This window comes from Anabrus simplex, chromosome 9 (assembly GCF_040414725.1).
Source record: "Anabrus simplex isolate iqAnaSimp1 chromosome 9, ASM4041472v1, whole genome shotgun sequence".
Taxonomy (NCBI): domain Eukaryota; kingdom Metazoa; phylum Arthropoda; class Insecta; order Orthoptera; family Tettigoniidae; genus Anabrus; species Anabrus simplex.
This window is the reverse complement of record NC_090273.1, coordinates 104,933,294-104,947,205: the sequence shown is the minus strand read 5'-3', so window position 1 is coordinate 104,947,205 and position 13,912 is coordinate 104,933,294.

Below are 13,912 nucleotides of genomic sequence, written 5' to 3'. Positions count from 1 at the left end.
CCTAGGCCTTTCCTATCCCATCGTCGCCATAAGACCTATCTGTGTCGGCGCGACGTAAAGCCCCTAGCAAAAAAAAAAAACCATCTTGCCGCCGGATTATTTTTCAGGGACTTGTAAACGCTTTAAAAATATAGTTAAGTACCGTAGTTAAAACTCTAGGCTTTAAAGTTATACACACATGTACGGCGTCTGGGACAGATTTTATTTGTACTATTGCTTAAGAATGAAGGAAATTCATACTTTAAAACGTAGGAGCGGCTCCACGCGCTGCGCTCACGAAAAGCTGCATCGGCTGCACCTCGACATTCCCTGACAGCAAAACAAAGCTTCTTCTTCTTCTCCTCCTACTCCTGCTCCACACGTGGCGCGAAATCGCCATGCTAGGTAGGAGGTGCTAAACGCCGAGATTTCTCGAGCAGTCGCGAGCAAAGCCGATGATGGCTGCACTTCGACATTCCCTAGACACAAGTTATGATGTCCGCCAGTTGGCATTTCTTGATGGATGCAGTACTTTTTCACCCATATCTTGGCACAGGCCAGAGCAAAGTGTAGCATCTACCGAAGTATCGGTCTCATCCATGACTGTGATAATACGAAAACTGCTGGGGTATAAGTGGGGTGCTGAGTTATGACATTCAGAGCACAATCAGTACATCTGAGGGTTGTGAAAAGAGTTGCTCACTGGGTGACTCGTGCTGCAAGAGCACTTTCTGGCCCAGTGAGGAAAGCAATGGTAAACTACCTCACTCCTCATCTTGCCAAGTACGCCTCATTTTGATGCAGTCATTGGTTTTTGTGGTTTTCCTGTAACTGCATTGCCTCTGGTGGTGCTATTTAAGGATCCAACCAGCCTCTGGACTGATAACCTAAGAGACATGCATAATGCACACGGATATGCCAATAGTAGTATTTAAAGGTAATTTTCGGTGGCACCATCGTATCGTGCCATCCTGGGAGTGTCCAGAGCTGTATCACGTGTGATCTGACTTCTTGAGAGTGAGTGTAAACACCGTCTGCGCTGATCGTGGCAAGGTAACGTGAATTATAGTCTTTCGAACGGGGCGTGATAGTGGGGGCCAGATGAATGGAACATTACAATATTGAAGTTATGAGGACATTTAACATTCGTCGGTCGATGGTCTCACGTGTGTGTCGAGAATTCTTCATGGAAGGCATCACCACCCCACAGTAAACAGCGCAGTGGCCGATCACGCATGTTTAATGATCGCGATTACAGGCGTCTGACTAGAATTGTCCTTGGTAACAAAAAAGCAATGAGCCGGCCTCTACCTCTCGTTTCCGTGGTTCAAATCCTGGTCACTCTATGTGAGACTTGTGCTGGACAAAGTGGAGGCGTGACAGGTTTTTCTCCGGGTACTCCGGTTTTCCCTGTCATCCTTAATTCCAGCGACACTCTCCAATACTATTATTTTTCATTTCATCTGTCAGTCATTACTCATTACCCCAGAGGAGTGCGATAGCCTTTACAGCCCGCAAACTTCCTCTCCTCGCCAGTAGATGGGGTGCTTCATTCATTTCATCCCTAAACCGGTCGAATAACTGAAAACAAGCTATGGATTTTCAACAGACAAGCCACACTGGCACAGATTACATCCACATTCAATGCAGGAGGTACCAGACCTCTGTGTTTTTTAACGTCAGTGGGATATGGGAGCAGAAGGCCTGCCAGAGTGCCCCTGTTAACAGCACGACACCGGGCACAGTGGCTCACCTGGGCGCGTAACGTTACTAATTGGGCCCTGGAGGACTGGCGACGTGAAACTTGGTCCGATGAGCCACTGTTCCAGTGGTTTCGACCTGATGGTAGGGTTTGGGTTTGTAGCCAAGGACCCAGTTGTCAACGAGGCACCATACAGACTGGTGGTAGCTCCACAATGGTGTGGGGTGTGTTCACGTGGCATGCACTGATCCGCTGATCAAACCGAACAGGTCGTTGATCAGTGATTGCTACTTTGAACTGCGTTATAACCACTTGCAGCCCTTCATGTATGTCATACTCACGTACAATGATGAGATATTCTCTCCAAATAATGCTCTGCCCAGGTTGTCCAGAACTGGTTTGTGGAGGGTTCTGTAGAGTTTCAACGACTGCTGTGGCCACCTCGCTCACCTGATATTATTTAGAAATCAAACTTACCATTTCTGTTTGAAAATAAAATTATCCACTTAGGGCATTGTTTGAAAATCAACTTTGCCATATCCTAAATTGCTTGAAAATCAAATATGATATATAGTGATTTGTTTCAAAATTATATTTTCTAAGAAAGTTGTTTTGAAATCAAATCCTCAATTAGTGAATTGTTTGCAAATCAAATTCAACATTTAATAAATTGTGTTTGGATATTAAATTTGCCATTTAATGCATTGCTTCTAAATCAAATTCCCCATTTAATGAATGGCTTGCAACTAATCTCCTTTTTCTTATTTGGTTGAAAATCAAACTTTCCATTTGGTGATCTTTAGAAATAAAATTTTCCATTTAGAGAGCTGCTTGAAAATCAAATTCTCCATTTAGTGGATTATTTGGAAATAAAGTTTCCTATTTCACTTTTTAAAAATCCAATGCAACATTTAGTGAATTATTTGAAAATCAAATTCTCCATTTACTGAATTGTTTGAGAAACTATCATGCCATTTATTGAACTAATTGAAAGTCCTGCTCCTTGGTTGAACAGTCAGCGTCGCGGCCTTCCGTTTAGTTGTTCTGGGTTCGGTTCTCGGTCAGTGTGTGTATTTTAGTCTTGTCTAGTTAATTCTCCTAGCCCGGTGACCGGATGTTTGTACTGGTATTAAATCACATCTCCCCATATACAAACACGATACTTCCAACCTCAACAGAAAGTTGTAAAAGTGAATACATCTCTCAACATGGCGTTGGTGTCAGGAAGGGCATCCATTCGTAAAACATGGCCAAATCAACATGTGCAAGCAAGTTTAAACAATGCTAGAATCGACTAGTGGTACCAATTCGAGATCTTCTCAAATTCAATGACTGTATTCCACTGCTGCCACTTACAAAGTGAAAAACCATTTAAAAAGACTACGTTTGTCCATTCACGACACATTTAGGGGGGCAAATTCCATCCCCGCACCTAATTTCGTCCGTCTAGATATTTCCAGTTTACAAGGCTGGTACCTTATGTTTAGCTACGTGTACACGCTTCGCCTCATGCAGCTGTCTTGTGAGAGTTGGTTGTGTGCATCACGTTTAGTTTTCGTGTAAAAGAAGGATTCATTTTTCATGCTGAGCTGGGTTACTACAGGATTCAAATTAAGAGCCTGTTATTCCTAGAGTGGGCACTGATTTGTGTATGAAATACCGGACTTCATTTCAGTCGGGTGATGTAGTTCCTGGCGCGTAATTGCTACAGTGAGGTGGTTGGCGTGAATTATGTAGCGGCCATTACAATAAATCAGGGAATGTTCGTAATTTCGTCCCCCTTCATTTGTTTGCTATTTATGAAGTTTATTATTATTTTCAGATGGGAAAACGCAAGCAGTGGGATAAGGAGGCTATGAACAAGGCTATTAAGGCAGTGAGGACAAGATAATGGTTTACAAACGTGCGAGTAAAGCGGTTAACGTCCCACGAGCAGTGCTAAATAGAAAGCATGAAAACATTTTTAATTAATGGCCTTCAAGTAATTCATTATAGGGAATGTGTTTGGTAAGGTTAGAAAGGAAAAAATATATTAAAATCAATTGCACTTTTCATAAATTTGGTGGGGGACGAAATTACGAACACACTTTTGGTAATTTAGTTTTTGTAGTGTTTATGTCAAATATTGACTACCTTACGTTATAACAGTTTCATTATACTGTATCTTGCCCATTAGTAGGAAATATATTGGCTAAGTTCAGCAGCTGATAAAATGGAAACGGAGGGGCATATAGATTTTGTCAAATTATTTATCAGTATAATCTACTTTCTAACACTCATATACCCGATTCGCGTTATTTTCCAACCACTCTGTGTATGGCTGCAAGTAATGTAGGCCGGTGGTTTTTGTTGAAAGAAATAATACTACACTGCACCCAATATTCCTCCACGTCAAAACAACAGGGAGATAATGAAGCGACGTACAATACACAACTTAATCAAGTAAGGAATGCTTTTTGAGAAAGTAGGTCATATCCACCAGTTCACTTAGAGAATGGTCATTCTTGGACAGGTAGAGAGGTCAGAAGTTCCCTTTATCTTAATATAAGCTGAACGATGTAATTAGCTAGTGCCTCATTTTATTAGTTTGGTGTATCGTGGTCAACAGTATCATACACTAGAGCGAGGGAAATCTGTCTGTTAACGTACGAGATTGTGATGTCCACATTACTGTATTTGGAATACTTGGGTTCGATTTCCGCTGAGGTTGGTTACAGTAGAAGGGTTATGAATATGATATCTCTGTGCCGTTGTCTTCTGGCACGTCACAGAATTTCCGTTAATCATGCATCACTTAAAATTTAGAGCAAATGAAGAGAAAATATGAAGCAACTATTACTATTATTATTATTATTATTATTATTATTATTATTATTATTATTATTATTATAGCTGCCTCAGTAGATAAGTGGTTGAATGTCGGCCTTCGGATCCCAAGATAGCGGGTTCAATCCTGGCAGAGGTAGGCGGGTTTTTGAAAGGCAGAGAGAAAGTCCATTCGACACTCCATGCCGTACGATGTTTGCATGTAAACGATCTCTGGTGATACACTTTCATTTCAGAAGGTATAGTGAAGTAAAAAGGAAAAATGTTGAAAAAGTCAAAATTGTGTAGAGTCAATGATCAGGGTGTAAAATTTAAAAGAGAAATTCATAATTACGTTGATGACCCTTCTAAATCATGTGCAATATTGGCAAATCGGGGACGTAAGATGCTCTCTGCAACCGACAGACCTGTTCTGCCATTGTCAAACAAGATAAAATAAGAGAAAAGAGAAGATGTGAATAAAATGTTCACTTTAAGATTTCGTGAAAAGCAGCAAGCAGAATAAGAACTTAATTTGTTTTCATCTGTTTCTTACATCCCCAATAATTTATTTGTGTTCTTTAGCTTAGGAATCATCTTGAAAACACCTTGAATACCTGTACTTTCTTACCTGTAGAGTGCATCGCCTTCAGATTCTTCAGTTTCCTGTGAATGGATCAACAGAGGAAATACAACAACGAAACCAAACATCACATGAACAATGGTGTTTAAAAGACAGTACATTAGAAGCTATTTAAAGCTTTTGAGTGAACCGCTTCCGAAGAGTTAAAATATAAATTTTATTTTACATGTTTTATCAACAACCTAATAACACTCTAAAATATTTAAAAAGTATTTCTTATTTTCACCAAAGCACAACGATATTGGTACGGGTGTGATTTATTGGTAACTATTTCACCTCCATGTAGGTGCTAAATTTATCACGATTTCGGTGAATATTAGTTTCTAATATAAGGTTTCGATACTCATGGAAATATCAGTATATAACACGCTGAATTATATAGTTTTATTTTACATAATATGTTTTTCAAACTCAGTCGCAATTTTTAATGACTGAGGCATGCATCACTTTATAAATTTTACGTAGAAAAGTTATTAAGATATGTCACAGAAAGTCAGAATTTAAAACAAATCGTATATTGGCCACGCGGATGATTGAATCAGAACGTATAATGTCCACCAATGACATATTTTCATTTCAGACGGTATAGTGAAGTAAAAAGAATAATGTTGAAAAAGTCAAAACTTGGATGGAGTCAATGATCAGGATTTCCAGGAAGTGGAAAATAAAAAAATCAGTCTGAAAAACAGAAGAAGATCTTAGGGTGTTATAGGTGTCCCTTAAATGAATATTTACAGCAAGTCCGTTCTTCCACGTTCGTTATAACAATATAATACCGTATATAACCTTCGAATCCGCTGTACGTGACGAGGAGTGCAAGTTGCAATCTTTTCAAAGAGGTTGTAATTGAATCCAGTGTTCGGATTCCGTGAACTTGTGTAAGTAAGTTTTAGAAAAAAAGACTGTAGGGTCATTGTTTCCAGATAATAAGACTCAGAATACAGAGGAACTATTTTTATTTTATTCCAAAGGACTGTTTTTGTGCTTTCGCAATACATAATATTTTCAGGTACTAATTTCGTCATTGCAGGATTATTCCTTTTGAATCACTGCATTTCACCGCATATCTTGGATGAATGTTGTTGAGTATATGATAGTTCTTACGAGAAACCTGTTTTTCCAAACAAAATTAAGTTTTCGAAAATATTGCATATATCATTAATGCCAAAAGTCATACTCCAGGACATCGGTAGGTTTACTAAAAGCAGCATACGTCAGGTTAGCGCCACATGAGCGTTTCAACAGGTCTTACACATAAAAATTTGCCATATAATTGACAGTACCTTATTTTCGCTTTGAAAGTCTATAATATTAACAGAAAAATATCAAAAAGTGTATAAAACCTCACCTTAATAATACTACTTTACCAGAGCAAATATTGGTTGAAAACTGCAGTCCATATTCCGATAACAAAATGAAATGGAAACCTAAAACCTGTTTTCCAGTCAATGACCAGGTCAGGGATGGGATGAATGAAGCCCCCAACTTGCGGCGATGATAGGAGTTGTGCCGGCTACCGAGGCCTGACGCACTCCTCTGGGGCAATGATCAGTAACTGAGAGATGAAATGAAATGATAGTAGAGAGTGTTGCTGGAATGAAAGATGACAGGAAACCGGAGTGCCCGGAGAAAAACCTGTCCCGCCTCCGCTTTGTCCAGCACAAATCTCACATGGAGTGACCAGGATTTGAACCACGAACCCAGCGGTGAGAGGCCGGCGCGCTGCCGCTTGAGCCACGGAGGCTTGCACAGATAACAAAATATTATGTACAATTATACATTTCACATGAACTACAACGTTTATAATGCTTAGGCCCTATATAAAGCTAAGTAATATGAACACTTTGTATTGAGTTATACGGTAGCTGATGAAATCTGCACATTTCCAACCATGGGACATTATATTTGATAGTACATCATGTCTTTGGAAGAATGGCATGAACAATGAAAATATGCTAGGGCAGATAAGATTTCAAGTGTGTGGAAATGGAACTTGGGAGAAATTAGGCGTAAAGAGAAGGAAGGAGAAAATGTTCAGAATATTGTGCACATGAAGCTTCTCATAATAATGTTTATTATTCCCAAATTACATACTGGAATAAGGACAGTATCAGACGGGGTCAAGGGAATTAATTTTCATTCATGAACCTCTGATGACCATGAAGTACCCCTATCTACGCAGTATGGACAGTTGACTGACCTTACTGAATCGCTCTTGGGAAACAGAACTTGCAAAAGCTTCAACAGTGTCAAACCCTTCAAGCGGCCAGCATCTGTGAGAAATCACTGTGACAATCTGTAGCCAATAACATGTTATTATTGAGTGTTCATTAATATTTCAGTGGCACTAGCTGACCATCGCAGGTTACGTTTGCCCCAATATTCCTACCATCACAACGACTGAATCAATTGTAATGAAAATGTAGGCACATAGACTTGAGATATCAGTACAAGATACAGTGTTAAAATTCTGAAAGAAAACACTTCTCGCAGTTACCAACATAATTTGAACTATTTTCTAAGCCTTATAATTTCAACAAGATACAGACTATCTTTAATACATTCAATGTTGGTGACGCTTATAAGTGTCAGAGCATGCTGCAGTACCATGCGACTGACACTTAGAGTCCTTTTATATAGAACCCTTTGATGTTAATAAATGATAATAGAAATCAGAACTTAGTTATTAAAAAACCTCAACTGAAGTATGTTGTTCAAGTTTCTGAGAGCTAAAAGGAAACGCGAATCTTCAAGTTGATAAAACTAATGTAAAAGGAGCCAGAGACTCTAAAAATTAACGATTTTTTGGGGGTGCCGGGAATAAAACAACGTTGTTAGTTCCTTCCGCCTTTGGTCATTTCAAAGAAGTAATAAGGCTTATTCAGGTTCAACGTGTTACAGGGTTTACAGTAGCGAAAGTGATTAAAGATATCTTATGAGAAATACGTTTATATGGATTGAAAACAATTCGTGTCATAACCGACAATTTTAAGGTAAGTTATGTAATATTTTATGAATTTAGTAGATTCAAAAAAATGAAAATTGTTCCGTATAAACTTCGTTAAGTATGGCAGTGTTCACATTTTTAAAAACATTATCTGGAAAATAATTCTTAGACAATCTGTAAAAACAAAAGGTAATTATGGATAGGATCATCGTAGTAATGTCATAAGTCAATAAATGTTATATGAAAGAAGTATTTAATAATATTGTATGTATATTTTTTGTAGATTGCCTTGTTAAATGTGAAGTTTAAGCTTATGAGACAATGTTGACTGTGATGTACGTAAGGGGGAGACTCCACCCTAAAACTCCATTTTTCATTTTGTGTGACTGTTTCACATCTTTTCTTTTTCGTTCCTGGAAGGCGGGCCTAGAAGGTAACGCCTTCTCTCTGACCAGGAGTGTTTACTCTTAGCTCCCAAAACAACTTGGCTGTATTCTGATGACAAGTACGTCTAAGAAATATTTAAAATATAGACTGCACGAAGGGGCGTGGCTCATTGACAGCTGCCAAAGATAATTGTTTATTTCTATCGCCATCAAACAGATCCATCTTCATAACGTTTTGCGGTCCAATGTTCGCTCCTTACATTTCTTCGACGTGTAGCTATTTCAATCAATCAATCAATCAATCAATCAATCAATCAATCAATCAATCAATCAATCAATCAATCAATCAATCAATCAATCAATCAATCAATCAATCAATCAATCAATCAATCAATCAATCAATCAATCAATCAATCAATCAATCAATCAATCAATCAATCAATCAATCAATCAATCAATCAATCAATCAATCAATCAATCAATCAATCAATCAATCAATCAATACTGATCTGGATTTAGGGCAGTCACCCAGGTGGCAGATTTCCTATCTGTTGTTTTCCTAGACTTTTCTTAAATGATTTCAATGACATTGGAAATGTATTGAACTTATCCCTTGGTAAGTTATTCCAATCCTTAACTCCCCTACCTATAAACGAATATTTGTCCCAATTTGTCCTCTTGAATGCCAGCTTTATCTTCATATTGTGATCTTTCCTACTTTTAAAGACATCACTCAAACATATTCGTCTACTGATGTCATTCCACGCCATCTCTCCACTGACGGCTCGGAACATACCACTTAGTCGAGCAGTTCGTCTCCTTTCTCCCATTTCTTCCCTGCCCAAACTTTGCAACATTTTTGTAACGCTACTCTTTTGCCGGAAATCACCCAGAACAAATCGAGCTGCTTTTCTTTGGATTTTTTCCAGTACTCGAATCAAGTAATCCTGGTGAGGGTCCCATACACTGGAACCATATTCTAGTTGGGATCTTACCAGAGACTTCTACGCCCTCTCCTTTACATCCTTACTACAACCCTTAAATACTCTCATAACCATGTGGAGAGATCTGTATCCTTTATTAACAATCATATTTATGTGATCACCTCAATGAAGATCATTCCTAATATTAACACCTAGGTACTTACAATGATCCCCAAAAGGAACTTTCAACCCATCAACGCAACAATTAAAACTGACTGAACTTTTCCTATTTGTGAAACTCACAACCTGACTTTTAACCCCGTTTATCATCATACCATTGCTTACTGTCCATCTCACAACATTAATCGAGGTCATTTTGCAGTTGCTCACAACCTTGTAACTTATTTATTACTCTGTACAGAATAACGTCAACTGCAAACAGCCTTTTCTCTTATTCCACTTCTTTACACATATCATTGATATATATATAAGAAAACATAATGGTCGAATAATACTGCCTTGAGGAATTCCCCTCTTAATTATTACAGGGTCAGATAAAGCTTCGCCTACTCTAATTCTCTGAGTTCTGTTTTCTAGAAATATAGCCACCCATTTAGTCAATCTTTTCTCTAGCCCAGTAGCACTCATTTTTGCCAGTAGTCTCTCATGATCTACTCTATCAAATGCCTTAGATAGGTCAATCGCAAAACAGTCCATTTGACCTCCAGAATCCAGGATATCTGCTATGTCTTGCTGGAATCCTACGAGTTGAGCTTCAGTGGAATTACCTTTCCTAAACCCAAACTGCCTTCTGTCAAACCAGTTATTAATTTTGCAAGCACGTCTAATATAATCAGTAAGAATGCTTCCCTAAAGCTTACATGCAATGCATATCAAAGTGATTGGCCTGAAAGTTTCAGCGTTATGTCCATCACCCTCTCCTTTATGCACAGGGGCTACTATAGCAACTATCCATTCATTTCGTATAGCACCTTCGTGCAAACAATAATCAAATAAGTACTTCAGGTATGATACTATATCCCAACCCATTACTTTCAGTATATCCCCAGAAATCTTATCAATTCCAGCTGCTTTTCTAGTTTTCAACTTTTGTATCTTACTGTAAATGTCATTGTTATCATAGGTTAATTTTAATACTTCTTTAGTATTAGTCACCTCCTCCATCTGGACATTATCCTTGTAACCAACAATCTTTACATACTGCTGATTGAATACTTCTGCCATTTGAAGATCCTTATATACACACTCCCCTTGTTCATTAATGATTCCTGGAATGTCCTTCTTGGAACCTGTCTCTGCCTTAATGTACCTATACATACCATTCCATTTTTCACTAAAATTTGTATGACCACCTATTATGCTTGCCATCAAGTTATCCTTAACTGACTTTTTTGCTAGATTCAATTTCCTAGTAAGTTCCTTGAATTTCTCCTTACTACCACAGTTATTTCAAACTCTATTTCTTTTTAACCTGCACCTCCTTCTTAGTCTCTTTACTTCTCTGTTGTAATATAGTGGTTCTTTACCATCCCTTACCACCTCTAAAGTTACAAACCTATTTTCACATTCCTCAACAATTGCTTTGAACCCATCCCACAGTCTGTTTACATTTTTATTTACCGTTTTCCACAGATCATATTTACTTTTTTTAAACTCCCTCATGCCTGTTTTATCAGCTGGCTAATAGTCCTAATTTTAATACATTCCTTTCTTTCACATTTATTTTTAACTACCACAAAACATCTTCGTGATCACCTATACCATCTATTGCTTCGGTTTCCGTATATAGCTGATCTGGTTTTACCAGCACCACATCCAAAATATTCTTCCCTGTAGTTGGTTCCATCACTTTCTGAATCAGCTGCCTTTCACATATTAACTTATTTGCCATTTGTTATTCATGCTTCCTGTCGTTCGCATTACCTTCCCAATTGACATTTGGTAAATTTTATCACCTGCTACCATCACATTCCTTTCCATATCGTTTCCAACATAGCTGATTATCTTATCAAATAATTCTGAATCAGCGTCAGCGCTACCTTTTCCCGGTCTGTACACTCCAAACACATCAAATTGCCTATTATCTTTGGAGTGAACCTTACCACCTAGAATTTCATGTTTTAACTTTTTCGTAGCTTACAAATTCTTCTTTTACCAGAATGAATACTCCCACTCCTACCATTCCTATTCTATCTCTACGATACACACTCCAGTTCCGTGAGGATATTTCTGCATCCTTTATATCATTTTTCAGTCATTATTCAACTCCTATTACATTGTATGATAAGTATATATCTATTAAATTAATTCGATTCCTTTCTTTACAGTACTTCTACAGTTGAGCACTAACATTTTTTATGTCAGCCCTAATTGATTTCCATTTCCCTGTATCCTTATCATCGCTACCTAGGTCACCTCGTTTCCTGAATGTACCTGTATATAACTTTTTAGTGAGTAAAAGCTGCACTAGTGACATAAATTTTGTTGAGAATGTAATTCATGAAAGTTTGCTTTCATTTCCTTTACAGTATTTGTGGTTTGTTATGTTTGTATAAAAGACTGCCTAATGTACGTTTTTGCAGTTATATTTGTTATTGTTGTAAATCGCTTATATCACTCCGGGTTTTAAAAGTGGAAGGAGGTCTGATTTCAGAAACTATCGCCCGATTTCTATATTACCAACCCTATCTCTCACCTTCTTTCTTTCACCCTTCCTTATATATCGTCCCAGCAGCATGGCTTTCTTCCTGGTAGCTCCTGCCTAACTGATCTGGCTGTTCTTGTCGAACGTGCAACGTCTGTTCTTAATGCCGTTTCTCAGCTGGACGTGTGCTACACTGATATTGCAAAGGCTTTTGATACCGTAGACCACGCACTTCTTTCCTATAAGCTCTCAGAACGTTTTAATATCCATGGTCGCTTTCTAATTTTCCTGCACAGCTTCCTCAATACCAGAACACAGGGTGTAATTCTTGATGGTTTCAGTTCGACTCTTGTTGTGGTACATTATTATTCTTATTTATTGACGATCTCATTAATACTATATCCTCCGTTTCGTGTGAAATTCTACTATTTGCAGATGACTGTAAAGTATTCAAACAAATAGATTCTTTATCATACGTAAACTCCTTACAGAGCGGGCTTAACTCACTCTCTAAATGGTGCTCCACCTGGCGTCTTAAGCCTAATCCTACCAAGCGTTCCTCTGTTGCGATCACGCTTCGTATTTTCCCTATTCTTATTAAATACTCCTTCTTCGGTAACCCGTTCCCAACTCTGACAGAACAAAATGATTTAGGAGTGTTGTTTGACAGTAAATTGTTATTTGTCCCCCATATACAAAAAATAATCTCGCGAGCAATGTCACTTCTCGGTTTGTTGTATAGATTTTCTGACCTCACCGATATCCACGCATCCTACCGATTATTGAATTCGCGCCTCCCATTTGGTCTACCTCTTCACCCACTAATCTGAGTCACATTGCCCGCTTGCAGTCATTCTTCTGTGCTATTGTTAGAGCCAGAGTATGTGATTGCCGAAACTTGAGCAGTAATCAGATACTGGATAAGTTAAGCCTTCATCCGTTATCTATTTTAGCTGACCTTAGATTCCTACATAACGCTGTTAATAGTTTACTTCGTTCTCCTGAACCTGCATCCTTCATTTTCCTACATGTTCAAACTCCCAAAACTAGGATTAATCCACCCCTTCATATTCCGTATTCCCGCCTCTCTCTCTCTCTCTCATTCAAAGAACTTTATTTATCCGCATACCAACCCTTCTTAACTCTTTATCTTCTGACAGGAACTTGGACGTTTTTCTTCGTATACCTCCTTTAATCGATTCTTCCTTAACTTAACCTAGTTCATTTTCTTCATATTCCTTTTTCTCTTCGGATTGCTGTCCCCTCTTTTGTACATAATGTAATATTTATTTATTTTTTACTGTACTACACCGTTACTTATGTGTTATATCTGTATTTATCTTAGTGTGCCTAGTTAAAATTTCTTCTCTTCTTTTTTACGTTCAATCTTTAATTTTCCTCATTGTTTCCTTTGCTTTCCTGTTTTGTTGTTGATTGTTATCTCTACAGTTATTTTGCTAGATTTTAATTTTTCCTTTATTTATATCATTAGACGTGTTTTCCTCATTGTTCTTCCAATTTTTTTTTTTTTAAGTTGCTATGTGCTACTCCATTGTAAATATTTTTTTTTTCATTGCGGAAATCTGTAATTCGGCTTCTCGCTGTTTTTGTTTCTCAAATAAATAAATAAATAAATAAATAAATAAATAAATAAATAAATAAATAAATAAATAAATAAATAAATAAATAAATAAATAAATAAATAAATAGATATTATAGCAGTGAATAGCAAAAATGCGCCTGTAACTATTGTCGTAGTGAACACGGAAGAAGTTGCCGCCGGAGAGTAGCAGCAACATGTGGTCTTATTGTGTACATAGTAACTTCTATTACTTCCCTTAGAGTAAATAGTGTGAAGAAAT